The following is a 15896-nucleotide window of genomic DNA, read 5'->3' as shown; positions in this document are numbered from 1 at the left end:
TGGGACAATATGGGTTAATGGGGCAACGGGGATAACATTACTGGTTGGCTTAAGCACAATTGTTCTTTTTCAGAGTACAATGTTTATGGTTAATAAACAGCTGTCTGCCTGATCCACAGTCTCGATTATTTGGACCTCTGCTATTTGTGCCCTGGTTTTGTGATTTGGTTTCTGGTACTGGTGGGCACTTGCCTCCTTGCTGTCGATTACTAGTTTGCTCTTATGGAGGACTCAGAGGTTGGGTTTAACCCTAGACCCGAAGGGGTTTTGGAAGTTGTACAATTCAATGAGACCCTACAGTGGGTGGAAGGGCAGCTAACACAGTTGGTTTAACTTTCTACCCAGCACTCGCAAAGAGTGGGGTCTAATTTGGGGGATCATCTCTTGCCGGCATCTCCTGTTATGGACTTAACAGCATTGCACGTCTTGCCGTGCAACCAGGAAGTGTTGTTTGTAATTTGGAAGACATGTAGCCCAACCAGGAAATGATGTCAGCTAGTTCACTTCCAGCATGGAGGGATAACAGACCGAAGGGCTGTGGAGACACCGGAGCAAGTATTAACACCTCTGCAATTCATTCAACGCAGACTTCTGCTCAAGGAGCACCAGGTGACTGTTGTTTAGCGGCTTGCAACCACACATTGGTTTTTAATGATAAACAGCGGGACAATATGTGTTCATGGGGCAACGGGGATAACATTACTGGTAGACTTAAGCACAGTTGTTCTTTTCAGAGTACAATGTTTATGGTTAATAAACAGCTGTCTGCCTGAGCCACAGTCTCGATTATTTGGACCTCTGCTATTTGTGCCCTGGTTTTGTGATTTCATTATTTTAATTATTATCACTGAGGAAGAGATTTTCCTGTCAAGTTACTTTCTCAAATTACACTCTTGGAACAGTTAATAAATGAGCTCTAGCAAAATTATTATAGGTGAAATGTCTTCCAAAAAAAGGAATTACAAGTGTTATCTTAACTGCAAGATCTTACTTTCAAAATTAACAATTTTATTCAGATTTGCATAAAATATGATAAAATAGCACCACACAGATTGAAATGCTGAGAACTTTGATCGAAAGTCAAAATTCACAGACTAAAAAAATGGCACTCCAGCTGAAAATCGAACCAGGGAACCTCTTGGTGTGAGGCAGCAATGCTACCACTGCACCACTGTGTCGTCCGAAGTTGAAACTGCCCTGTGTGAGGATTGAACTCATGACCTTCACATTATGAGACTGACGAGCTACCCACTATGCTAACAAGGCTTCATATTAATCTCTTTTGCCCAGTGACCACAGAATTCAGAGAAATTAAAACAAATAATAATTGAAATCAAATTGCATGAGGGAATCGCACAAAACGTTATGCAAACAAATGTTAAATTGCATAACATGAACTAACTTTGTACAAGATAATGCAACTCATAGAGTAGTCAGTCTGGCCTGCCACACCACTTGTGCCAGTTACACTAAAATGCTGGATGTCCTTTATGTAATAGCTTGAGAGGAGTTGACTATTGATAGGGCTGAGGTGGGGGCAATAGCGGTGAATTCTATGTCCACGTATGAACTGGTTCAGTGGTGTCCATGTTTGTGAAGTTGGGAGTGTGGATTGGAGGTGATGCTGGTGTGGTGGCTGGGGTTGTGTGGGAGGAGACTAGATGGGAGATGATGCATGGGCTAAGAGAGTGGAAGGTCTGTTGTGTGGATGTTGATGGTAGGATGAAGGTGGTTGGGATGTTTTTTGGTCCTTTTGGTCTTGTGCACTGGACGGGCATATTTTTATCAAATGGAGAAGAAGCTGTGGATAGCAATTGATGGAGGGCTGGAAGATTTTATCTGAGGGGATGGCAGGAGTCCAGTGGGATGGATTTGTTCTTCCAGTGGAGCTGGGTGGATTGGGATTACCCACATTGGGGAGGAGTTTCGGGGCAACACGGTTGGGGCTCCTGTACATGGCATGAGAAGAAAACAGTGGTTTGAGGTAGAGGAGGATGATGGTGAGGCAGGGGGGTGGCTCAGTTGGTGGGGAGAGGCTGGGATTTTGGATGCGAACCTTTAAGGAGAACGCCAATGGTCATACAGAATATTACATTCATAAGGTGGCAGATGGGTCTTCTGGGATCTGGGCCAGCTTAGGAATGGAGGTGGGAGATTCTGCTGATGCGGATGACTGTAGTTGGGGGTGCAGGTAGTGGGCAAGAGGGTGCGGCAGTGTATTGGAGGGGACTGGCAGGGGAGCCAAGGTGCTGGGAGCAGGTGACTGGAGAGGGAGGTGTGGTGGAATGGGAAAATGCCAGGAACTTGTTTGGGCTGCAGGCTGGAGATTGCCTTTCATATCAGGGATTGATATGAGAGTGTGGGCGGGGAGGAGGAAATGGGTGGGTCCTGGGTGGGGGACCAGCACTAGTGTAGTTTTTGTTGGAGTCTAGAACAGAGGTTGCCATTGGGAAAGAAGTAATTAGTAGAGCATGTGAAATATTGCATGATGGCTACAGGAGTCAATCAGAAGAGGTTGGGAAGGACTAGGAGGGGAGATTGGGTGGGCAGTTCATAAAGAGACAATGGGGGGATATATGTGTGTCTCTGAGGTGTGCAGCAAAGTCCGGAAGATTTTGGATCTTTGCCTGGACATGTTTGCATGAGTACGTTTGTACTCCAAGCAGACTTCAGGGTGTTTTTCCTCGGGTGGACATTGGACGTTGGGGATGTGGTGGGGCAGAGGGAGGTGGCTGAGAACATATTTTCTGGGAGTGTAATGGGTTCATAGGTTCATAGGTGTGTACTAGGCTAATGGCCCTGGAGCCTTTACAAGCCTAGCCCATAGGATTATCCTGGCATCGTGCCACCCGATCTTAGTTCCTAGTGTCTCTGTCGAGTAGAGCCACTGGAGTGATCCCTGGGTGAATTTTCTATTTCCCATCCACTCATCAAGATTCCACTTGAAGAGGGCCAGTGAGGTGCTCTGCTTGACATATATGGGAAGTCTATTCCATAGCATGGGCAGTCTCGGAGTTATGAACCTGTCCCTCCAGCATGTTCTGTTAATTGTGGTAATGAGGTTGAGGACTCTGGAGCGTGTGGTGCAGAGGGACTGGAATTTCTTTAGATGGAGCATTTCTAACAGAGCTGGGTCAGACATGGCTTTGTAAGTCAAGCAGAGATCGGCTCTAAGTAGGTGATATGAGACAGATGGAGTTTTTTGAGTCTGTCCATATAGGACAAGTGTTTAAGGCCTAGGATCCTCTTTGCAAGGTACTTTTGTGGCCTCTCCAGTTGTTGCAGATGTCTAGTGAGGTACATGCCAAATGGAGCATTGTACTTGATGACTGGCCTAATGAGGGAAGAGTAGATGGAGACAATTACATCTTTTTTCCCGGATGCAAAACCCTTAGTAATGAGATGTGCCACATAAAAGGACTTTCTGACCACAGTGGCAATGGGGTGGTCAAAAGAGAGGTTGCCGTCAACCTGTGTTCCTATATCTCTTTTAACACCTTCTGTGTTCAGTGGACTACCATCGATGTGGTAATTCAAGGGAACCGGGTTTTTCCCAAATGGGATGACAACACATTTTTTGGCATTGAGCTTAAGGCCATGGTTCTGGCACAAGTCGTTGGTCTCATTGAGGCCTGTCTGTAGGATGTCAACATCACTTGGGTAGTTAATTATAGCTCCCAACTTGCAATTGTCTGTGATCTTTGTCAGCCAGAGTCCCTTTGTGTTGGCCTGGACTTCAGAGAAGTAGATACCAAAAAGGAGAGGACCCAGGACCGAACCCTGTGGGACTCCACTCATGACTGGTCGACAGTCTGACTTGGAGTCAGCTACTTTCACACTGTGGGTTCTATCTGTGAGCCAGTTTGCAACCCACCTAGTGATATAGGGGTTGATGCCTAGCTTAGTGAGTTTTTCTATGATTCCTGAGTGGGGAATGGTATCAAAGGCCTTGGCCAGATCAAGGTAAGCTGTATGAACCACCTTGCCTTCATCCACAGCTCTGGTGACTGACTCAATAAAGTCTACCAAGTTGAGCAGGCATGATCTACCCTTCACAAAACCAAACTGTGTGGGATCCAGAGTTTGGAGATTCCCTACATCCTTGTTTATTAGGTCCATAATGATGCGTTCCATAGCTTTGCATATCAGACTTGTCAGGCTAATGGGACAATAGTTCCCGGGGTCTGTAGTCGCTCCTCCCTTGTGTAGAGAGATGACTGTAGCATTGCGCCATTCTGTAGGGACAAAGCCTGAGGTGAGGCTGTGACTGAACAGGGCACATAGGTGAGGTGCCAGTTCACTCTGTAGTTCATGTAGAACACAGGCAGGGATATTGTCAGTTCCCATAGAAGCTGTATTCTTGGCCTTGGACAGTGTTGTTTTAACCTGTGCAGCAGTAATACTGGGTGCCTGACAATTTACTGGTATTGCGATTGGTCCTTTTTTTTTTTTGGGGGGGGGGGGGTAATGTTGACATTGAATCTGTCGGCCAGTATATTGGCAATATCTGTTGGCTCGGTATACGAGGTACCATTGTGCAGTAGCTCAGAGCAAATCTGGGTATTGCCGTGGAGATTCTTTACATAACTATAGAATGCCTTATGGTTGTCTTTGCTATCTGCTGCAATTCTGTTTTCATCGCTAGCTTCAGAGGATTTGATGAGAGATCTCAAACTTTTGTTGAGGCTGATAAAGGAGTTTTTCCAGTCTTGGGACTTCACCTTATTCCACATAAGTTTCCTCCTTCTGTTGTAGAGTTTGTTTATGGCAGGGGACCACCAGATTAGCTTCCTTTTTTTTTGAGGAGAGCATATTGGTTCTAATAGGTATGGCAAGATCCATGCATTTGTGTATACGTGTTTGTACAGTGCATTGGTGTATGATTCGGCAGTCATGCAACTATTCTCCATTTGCATGGGTGCCGTGAAGTTAGCCACCTCTGTTTTTAGGAGCCCAAAGTTAGCTTTGGAGAAGTTTTTCATGGTAGTTACCTTTGTGAGGGGGGGGATGTGGATTTCCAAGGTGATTAGTTTGTGGTCGGATCTAACCAGGGAGGAGTTGACTATTGGTGTCGAGCAACAGTCGCCCATGTTAGTAATGACCAGGTCAAAGATGTTGCTACCTCTAGTGGGGGTAATAATGAGCTGGTCCAGGGCATTGGAATTACTGTATTCAAGAAAGCGTTGGGCAAGTGTATTGATACATGAGTATTTTTCCCAGTTAATGGAGGAGTAGTTGAAGTTGCCCAGTATGAGATAGTTAGTTTGGACTCTAATATTCTCCAGGGTGCTTAGGAATGTGGAGTGTGAGTCTTGGGAAATGATTGGGGACCTATAGCTGGCTACAACCTGAATCGCTGTCTTACCCAATGTTAGCTGCACCTGAAGTATCTCAGATGCGTTATGTTGGGCTACCAGTCTGGAGGTGTGTGCATCCTTTATGAATATGGAAACACCACCTCCTTTGGAGCTTTGGTCCAAGTTCTGTGGCCAAAAGGTCTGGAATGAGTTATAGCCTGGTAGTGCATGGGTGCTTTTTGCTGCCTTGAACCAAGTCTCTGTTACAGCACAAATGTCGATGTTCAACATTTTAAGGAATGCTTTGAGCGAGTGTATTTTGAGATTTAGACTTCTAGCGTTGAGCAGCATGACTCTCAGATTGCATTTGTTTGTAGCTGTTATGGTGGTAATTTGGTCTTTGGAACTAGTGTGTTGGGCATGATGTTTTGCCTTAGGGGTTTTGGTTGAGTGGCACACTGTTTAGGAGACTTATATGTTTCGTGATTAGTGTTGTGTTGTGGTCAAGTGCGTTTCTGCCCTGGAGGTCTCTGCTATTTGGGTAGATTTTTATTGAGAGCCTCAGCAAAGGTGGGTGTGTGGTTTGTGCTTTTATGTGAAAGTGCTGGTGTGTGTTCTGTAGGGCTATGTGTTCCATGTGGTGTGGTCCAAGTATTGACTTCTCTTGACCAACTATTCCAGTCTTGGCTGGAGAGGGCGTGGCTTCCAGTTTGGATATGTAAGTGCATCTATCACAAGTCTGAGTGTTGGGAGGTAAGATGAGAGGGTTGTCAGTGTACATCAGGCAGTTGCTACATTGCCTCAGGATGCCCAAGTTCACCAGGTTAATAGGAGAAAGCACAGGAAACTGACCTTTAGACATGCCCGGAGGGGTAGGCATTAATAATAAATACTGGAGCTGTTTCCTTGTAGAACGTTTAGTGCTGGCAACAATTTTGTGTGTTACAATAATTGCTACAAGAAGTCTGGTAGAGTGCTAAACTAATAAGCTGGTAAAAGTGCAGGAGAGGAGAGAACTAGCAGGTCTAAGGGAAAAATTAAAGAGCAGAATTTGGCACTGCTCAGAAGCTTACAAACAGTCCTAGTAACAGCAAATCTGTATCTGGACTAGACTAGTTACAGGAAATGTGGGAAACAAGCACAAATGCAGGCTTTTAAACCAGAAAGTTGAAAGAGATGGAAAAACTTCCCAAACGGCCAATAAGCTACAATTTCTGGGCCAGAAACCACTCCTCTTGTGGTAGATAGGCTACCTAGTGCTTACCACTCCCACTGATAAGCTAAAAGGCTTCCCTCCAACACAGAAAGGTTTGGGGGGCTCAGAAGCTTACCAACAGTCCTGGATAGAGCAAATCTATATCTGGACTAGACTAGTTACAGAAAAGGTGGGAAACAAGTGCAAATGTGGGCTTTTAAACCAGAAAGTTGAAAGAGATGGAAAAACTGCCCAAACGGCCAATAAACAACAATTTCAGGACCAGAAACCACTCCTCTTGTGGTAGATAGGATGCCTAGTGCTTACCACTCCCACTGATAAGCTAGAAGGCTTGCCTTCAACACAGAAAGGCTTGGGGGGGCTCAGAAGCTTACCAACAGTTCTGGATACAGCAAATCTGTATCTGGACTAGACTAGTTACAGGAAAGGCAGGAAACAAGTGTAGAATTTTTTTTTCTAGAAAGCAGCTAAAACAGCACTAAAAACAATTCAAGTGCAGTGCAAGCTAGCACACTTGAATGTGTAGCAGTATTTTTAAATAAATTGCATTTATTCAAAATGTATTCTGAACTAATTTCAACTCTGAACAGTTGAAAAGTGCCAAAAAATATACTTATCATCTGAAAAGCACACTCAGTCAGAACACAAGGAGAGTTTTTTTTTGTTAGTAAAGTGCAAAGGGAGGAAGAAGGAGCAGAAGATAATTTAAGGTTAAGAACCTAAGTGGGTTGGCCTTCTCAAATGTTCTCTCTGTATCAGATAGAATGAACACTAGACTGGGAGGAGTGTCCCAGCAAATATACAAAATAATTCAGTCAGGCAAAAAAATTAGGACAGTACAGAACTCTGAAATGTTAAAGTGCCAAGGAATATAATTATTTGCCTTATAATTCCAGATTGTTTGAGAAGCACTCTAGTCAGAACACAAGGAGATTCTAACAGTGTATGCAGGAATTTACAAATATGAACTATTTTTGGTTGGTTGGTAGACTTTGGCGATTCCCTGTGGACTGCTCTGTCAGAAATTCTGAGTGAGCAGGTTGGAGTGATTGGGGGTAATTTTCTGAGCTGTGGTGCAGACTCAGAGTTGCCTGGATTTGGTAGGGCCTTGCTGAGTCTAGTTGTGATTGCTGCCAAAAAAGCAGTTGCTGGAGAATGAGGTCAGAGTCTGGACTGACTTTACTGGAAGTGGTGAAGATGGTGACAAAGTTGGAACAGCTGGAGCAGGGATCTTTAGAGAGGGTGGGAACAGGTTGCATGGGAAGGGATGGGAACTGTGGGATCAGTGCATGAAGGGGAGAAGCTAGGTTTGGGGGGGTAGGATTTGAAGGAGCTGTGTGCTAGTTGATTGACGGTGACTGGACGTGTTGGAAGAGATGTGTCACACGGTTTGGAATGTATAATCTTTGCAATTGAGATTGTGTCGCTATGGTTTATTGTCATTTATATAAATGTAACATGGCCTATGTCATACATGATAATTTAATAAAGATGTTTCTTGTTTAAAAAAAGGAATTAGAATGTATTTTATGTTTTGGGGTTTTATAACAGGATTATTTAATTATAATTTAATTGTTACAAAATTACTCAGTTGGATGCACACAAAGACAAGTGTAAATTCAACAAGGACATGTTATGTTTTATTTGATCAGGGAGACAAAATAAGAAGTGGCATATAAATGTTCAAAGATATAAATCTAAGTTCAAAGAAATAAATCTAAGTTATACAAATTATTTTTGTTTGTGTCATTAGCCAGTAGACTATTTGTCTGCCTAGTCAGTTTCTCTGCCTGTATAAAGTCACTGACTACCAAGTGTTTTGCTTATACCCAGTACCACCCTAGCACAGGTAAATACTACAGTTTGATAATGTCCACATTTCTTAAGTTATCTAAGTGTGCTGCTACTATATTGCTGAATTATTTATTGTATTTATGCACTTTATCATTGTAAAGTGCCACTGAATTTCATTGATCTTAATTGCTTGTTTTCTGCAATCTAGCTGTTTTGTTCAAGAAAGACTCTGCTGGATAATTTTTTGCCTGCTTTGTAGTTTCTGCACTTTGGGCTCACCCTTCTATGAATTTACATTAAGAAAGGTTATTCCATCACTCTAGAGACAGTAGAAAGCAGCTTGGTTTATTCTGAGTTTGGGAATCACGCAGGAAAGCTTAATTTTTTTTGTGTGAATGGCCAAAGGGCTATTTTGTCTACTTAGTCAGTTTCTATGGCTGTATCAAGTCCTTGTGTTTGTGCAATGCTGCTTATCATACAGTGGCAATCGGCAGTGCCCTGCATAGATGCAAGTGATTAGAATCTACATTTCCTTATAAAAACACCCATAAGAGCTCCCAAATACATAGTTGCCTGATGAGCATCAGGTTTGTGTGTGAAGGGTATCATTGCTCCTCTAGATTGGACTAATTGCAATTCTTATGCTACTAGCATCCAAGCAAATCTGTTACACGCTCATTTAATTTCCATATACAGTGGTTATACATAAGATAACCATAAAAACAAGTTTGCCATTAATCACATTCTTACTTAAATAACTCTTGGTACCACTTCCACTGGAGCCCACTATATAAATAGCAAAACCATGGATCCTTACTTCTCCCTGTCTCTGTAGCCAGCTTGGTAGATGGGGATACAATATTTGGCAGCCTGGGAGGATATGGTTGACAGACCATATTGTTTTCCCAGGGATGGCCTGCATCTATCCCCTCCAAGCTTCCAAATATTGGATCATAGGATCATAGGAGGTTACTAGGCAAATGGCCCGGTGGCTCTTACAAGCTTTGAAAAATGTATCTTAATTTGTGTGCTCTGCTTCTATGCTGTGCTGGATCCAAAGTCTTCTTAACACACACAGTCAGTTTACTGCTGAATCAGAGACACAGAGCTTTGCATGACTCCATCTGTAGCCTTAAGCACAGTTACAAATAACTTATTTTATAACAAATGACACGTACTGTTTCTGTTAGTTTGTAGCATATATTTACAAAGTTTTTCTTCATTACAGATATGAATGATGACTTCTACAAAATACCTTTGTCTGCCCCTTTCTCACATAACTGAATTACTACAGTTGTTATATAGAGTGCTGGACACGCACATAGATTGTTATTTCCTCTTGGTATCTTTTTTGGCCTTCTGTGGGAAGTCACATAATGTCTGTTTTTAGACTTTTCTATTGTCCTTTTGTGATTTACTTGTAAGCACTTTTGCTGATGTGAGGATGTCATTAACAGAAATATGAAAGGAAACATCTGTACAAGCTGTTCCTATAGAAAAAAACATCACATATTGCTGAATTTATAAAAAAGGATGTCTGTTAATAGATATTTGTTCTGCAAACATGAGAAAAATCATGTCCAATATTGCTTTGTTAGGCTTTTCTGATGCTGTGACGAGAAGCCTGTCTGTTATACATACAGTATGAATACACATTGCTAAACTCTATATATATATTCAAGCAAACTTTTTACTCTATGCTTTATCTTTCAGCATATTTACAACAGAATTAATTTCAGCCTTATATTCATAATATCTAACAATTCCCTCTTTTTTCAAACATAATCAAAACACTTTATATTGATATGTATTTTTTATCACATTATATAGAAAACACATTATGAAACAATACCTTTAGTCTTTTTTTGATACAAGTCAAAATGCAATTTTACATAGTTAATACAAGGAAAACATGTATTACTACAAAAACTGAATGTATTTAACAACTTTTTCTTTTGCAGACCATTTTGTGAAAATATTTAATCAATAGTGAGCTGTGTCTGCTTAAATTTAACTTGATTAATTTATTCTTTTGCAATTACAGAATTTAATTTATGACTTAGAACTGTTCCATTAACTCTTTGCAATTCTTGAATTAACTATAAGAGACAAGACCCATGTGCTACTGCAAGCATTTATACACTGTTGAAAATATACAGTTTCAATGTCATTTTAACCATAATATTGTGTTCATGTTTCTGAACTGCTCATTAACATCTTGGTAAAGTACTGAACTGGGCTTAGATAATACTTGAGGATTTAAAAAATATGATTTATACATTAAAGAATGCTATGTACATATTAGTCCATTAGCTGTATGAATACAATATTTTAATATATTTTTTTCTCTAGCTGGGGTAAAACCAGTGATATTACAACTTGACAAATTAGTTTTGAACTTATTACAATGTATTCTGTACAGTATGTATTTACACAGACTGTTTGCTATTCATGCATTTCAATCTAATAGGTACCCTGGACCCATTTTTTTCTCTACACATATTCATTGCTAGACATTAATTTCATTTGTACTGAATTCTTCTGCATTTGTACATACAAAGACTATCATTTGTACTGAATTTTTCTGCATTTGTACATACAAAGACTATCATTTGTACTGAATTGTTCTGCATTTGTACATACAAAGACCATCATTTGTACTGAATTCTTCTGCATTTGTACATACAAAGACTGTAAAGTACATTTAGTCTAACCTTACAAACATAGTAACATTAACATCAAGCAAAATCTTGGAAAATTCTTATGTCTCTTTAGAAGTATCTAGTGGAATTGTCAACAGAGGCAACTACATACCCAGAAATTAGAAACATTTATGCTTTTGCATACCAACATTGTCTTGCCAAAAAAATTAAAATAGTGACCATTCTTGTTCATTTTTTTACATATCTTTACTCTTTCTTGCATAGCTGTAATAAAACAATTTTAAGCCATCTCTTGTTTTTTAAACCATCTCCTGTATAGCCTTACAGTTTAAAATATCTTATCCTGTCAGGTTTAATCCATTTTACCAGTATTTCTAATACACTAATACCTGTTTTTTCCCTCCCCCCTAAAAGAGCATTGTCAAGAAGGAATGAAATATTATTTTTTTCCTGTAGCTCTATTTCAGACCCTTGTGCAGTAATGCTTATACAGTCACTGTAAAACTGAGAAAGTACCCCTCCCCCTGCAGCATTGCAGTATTGTTTATCTACTTTATGCTGTGAGAATATAATGTATGTCAGCCCAACACTCTGGTTATACATTTGCTTTAATAAACTATGGACTTTTGTCTGATTTGATCATTTCTTATAAAGCTTTGGCTGTTTATTATCACTAGTAGGTATTTATACCCTCCTGCACAATTGATTTGAACTGTATGTATACTATAGCCCATTTGCTGGCTGTACTTGATACAACTGAGTTTTTTTTTCTTTTAACATTTACTTGCAAACAGATTATCAGTGACATCTATGCAAAATTGTGACATTTTATTACAATTACCAAATAGTTTTGCCTGTAAACATTTTAACAATTATAAAATAAAACATCAATGGATGGAAAAGGAACGAAGCAGGAGCTTACAACTTGTAAAAAATCCACCTAATTTATTGTCCAAAAAACGAGAAAAATATATTGTATACAGGATTAGCGCTTTTGCTACAAGAGCTTCTTCAGATCGTATATAATACATCAAACAGACTTCTTACTATATATATATACATCTATTCAAATTGAAAGCAGCCTATCATATTCAAGAATGAATCAAGTCTTAAAGTGGAACCATTCATCCATACACTAAAATTTGATGTAAGGTAAAAGTGCATAACTTTAAAACACATGTAGAACACATATAATATCTATAAAATACATCCAATATGAGTAAATAATAAAAAATAATAAAAATAAATGAAAAATAAATATCTTATATTGCACTTAACCTAGGCATATTATCTAATGTTCCTACGTTTCCTCAACATGGGCTTGATAGAAGCCCTTTCATTCAGTCCAGAGCCACTATCTGCCCTCAACCTAATTATCCATTGACTTTCCTTAGACTCGGTATGGTTTATGATGTCTTCTCCATGCTTGGTTGGTACTACATCCTCAAGAACTCTAAATAGAAACCTATGTATATCCCCATGTATAGACACATGCTTAGCCAGGGCATGATGTGCTGACCCTTTCCTGATGTGGTAGACATGTTCTCTTACCCTGTCCCTAAGAGAACGGTTGGTCTTGCCCACATAGAAAGAGGCACAGACATGGCATACTGCTAAATATACAAGATTGCTGGTCATGCAATCAGCTGCAACACTTGTTGTAAACTCAATGCCCATGTCAGGATGAACAAATGTAGTAGTGACATCAATATAAGAGCAGAAATTGCAGTGACCACATGGTTTAGTATATCCACCCTTTCCATCGTTCCTTACAGTTCTAGGATGACAAAGCATCCTTTTTAAATTGTTTCTATTTTTAAAAAGAAAGTGGGGTTGTTCCCCAACTATATGCCTAAGGTCAATGTCCACCTGCAAAATAGACCAATGCCTAGTAATAATGTCCCTCACATCAGTGTGGTCGGATGAAAAAAAGGTGGAAATTTTGACATATGATTGTTCCTTAATGACATCCACCACCTTGTCCATGGTGACTGGTCCAAAATATGGTGCTGCTGTATTAGATCGTAGCTTAAAAACATTGCCCAAATGCTCAATGACCTCATTGGTGTTGTACCCTCTCTGAAAAAGCCTCTCCTTCAAATTATTAACCTCCTCTTCAAAACCTGCATCAGTAGGATTCAATCTAGAGGCTCTAACCCCTTGTCCCTTAATAATGTTTCTAAAAATGTATGCCGGATGCATACTTGACCTCATAAGTAAAGTGTTACAGTGGCATGATTTAAAATATACCCCTGTGTTAATCAAGCCACAAGGCAGTTTCTCTATGAATAGATCCAGGAATTCTATCCTGTGTTCAGAAGATTGCATAGTAAATTTGAGAAAACTGGTCAGATTGTTCATGATGGCAACAAATGACTCAAGTTGTTCCCTGGTGCCACTCCAGAGGACAAAGAGGTCATCGACAAACCGTTGATAGAAAATCATATATTCCTTAAACAATACCTCGCGAAAGAGAATTTGTTCTTCCCAATGCGCCAGAAACATGTTAGCATAACTGTTGGCGCATGGGGTTCCCATCGCTACACCATCATGCTGCCTGTAAACAGTTTCTCTGAACATGAACAAATTGTTCTCTAATACCAGCTCAAGAAAATGTACTATCAAATCAATCATAACTGTGGAATAGTCACTATGCTTTCTTAAGTACTCTAAGACATATATAAGACCTAGTTCATTAGGGATAATTGTAACAAAGATTGTATGTCCAGTGTAACAAAAATATATTTATCTATCTCATTATGTGACTTAAAGCATTCATAGAGTTCAATTAAGAACTGTTTTGAATCCTTCAACACAAACTCATTATATACATGGGGATATACATAGGTTTCTATTTAGAGTTCTTGAGGTTGTAGTACCAACCAAGCGTGGAGGAGACATCATAAACCATACTGAGTCTAAGGAAAGTCAATGGATAATTAGGCTGAGGGCAGATAGTGGCTCTGGACTGAATGAAAGGGCTTCTATCAAGCCCATGTTGAGGAAACGAAGGAACATTAGATAATATGCCTAGGTTGTTAAGTGCAATATAAGATATTTATTTTTCATTTATTTTATTATTTTTTATTATTTACTCATATTGGATGTATTTTATAGATATTATACGCTTACATCTAATTTTTAGTGTATGGATGAATGGTTCCACTTTAAGACTTGATTCATTCTTGAATATGATAGGCTGCTTTCAATTTGAATAAATGTATATATAGTAAGAAGTCTGTTTGATGTATTATGTATGATCTGAAGAAGCTCTTGTAGCGAAAGCGCTAATCCTGTATACAATATATTTTTCTCGTTTTTTGGACAATAAATTAGATGGATTTTTTACAAGTTGTAAGCTCCTGCTTCATTCTTTTTCCATCCTTTGATGTTTTATTTTATTCCTGTGACTTTGGATAAGGAACGTTTACCTGGTTCATTGGCAGCAGTCCTGTTTTTGTTTATTTTAACAATTATGTTTTAATAACAATGATGCTTTAGAAAAACTCAAGCTACTTGTCTGGCAATCAGTCTTGTTGTTTATCTTATCTTTCCAACATTTCCTGTAACTATTCATCTAGTCTAGGAAGGTCTGAGCTCACATTTTATACTTTATAAATTATAGTTAATTCTTTTGGCATTTTTCCTTTAATTTGATTGTGATTTGCATAACTATGCATTTATACTACATAGATAGATATTATTTTATAATTAGCTTATATGGATTTCAGTATTTTTTATGTATTTATTTAACTGCCCTGCCATTAATTTTGCAAAGACTGTTTGACTAATACCATCTGTGATTTTATTTCTTTTTAAAATTCAGAACTTTAACTGTTTGGTGTGGTGTTACTATACAATTATAAAAAAATTGTAAAAAACAAATAGATATTAGCTTAACTAACACGTTTATATTTACATTATTTATATTTGCTGTTGTCTGCCTGTTATTCTTGTGTATTGTAACAGATGTATTTTAGATGAAAAGAAAATACATGCATGTCTGTCTTGTATCTTTATATCTTTATACAAGCATGTCAGTCTTGTGACTTTAAATCTTTACTCTTATTAACTATTTTTATTTAATTTTTATACACTAGAACAGTTTTGTTTACCTTTTGACTATGCTAAGAATGGCACTCATATGCTCTACTTTACTGTAGTACTGATAAATGTCTTGCTTTAGCTGAATGGACGTTTTAAACATTTGAGAATGATTTGTCCAGACATCAGATCTTAGCATGTATGCTTAACCATTTTCAAAACACAAACATATTATAAAATATATTTCTTTGCACAGATTAGCTGTGTATGCAGGAAGTCCCCAGTCTCTGTCAGTTCAGCTAATTTATTTCCTTTATCCTGCAACTGCTGTTGAAGAGTTTCCTGTAATGTTGCATGGTCTTTCTGACATTTTTTAGTAAGCTGTTCTGCTGAATTTGAAACTCCTATGCACTTTTGAAAAGATGTATGTATAACTTGTCTAAGCTTCCTGAACTCATTGTGTCTGTCTTTTAGAAGTTTATTATATTTTTTGTAACAAAATGTACTACAGGTTCTATTAGTAACTGATTTGACTGTTGTTGCAACTCTGAAATAAACCTTTTACATCTGGTGACAAAACATTACTGCCTAACATTTGAATATAATGTCAGCATACTAACTTTTCTTGGTTCTTTACCATTACAATTTTTGTCTGTACAGTCTAACCTTTGAATAGTGGCATGCACTGTATTTTTATGACATTGTACACACAATAAACATGTTTTATACCACACATGATTTTGTTTCAGATACCAGTCAAATATTGTAATCCATTTGCATAATGCCTTACTATTAACTTGCAATCCATTTGCATAATGCCTTACTATTAACTTTCCCTAATAAGGTTTTACATTTGCTAATATGCAGTATATACATTTCATT

Source organism: Protopterus annectens, chromosome 4.part0 (assembly GCF_019279795.1).
Source record: "Protopterus annectens isolate FY-2018-M chromosome 4.part0, PAN1.0, whole genome shotgun sequence".
NCBI lineage: Eukaryota > Metazoa > Chordata > Ceratodontiformes > Protopteridae > Protopterus > Protopterus annectens.
The sequence above is the reverse complement of the archived record's forward strand: the minus strand, read 5'-3'. Positions refer to the sequence as shown.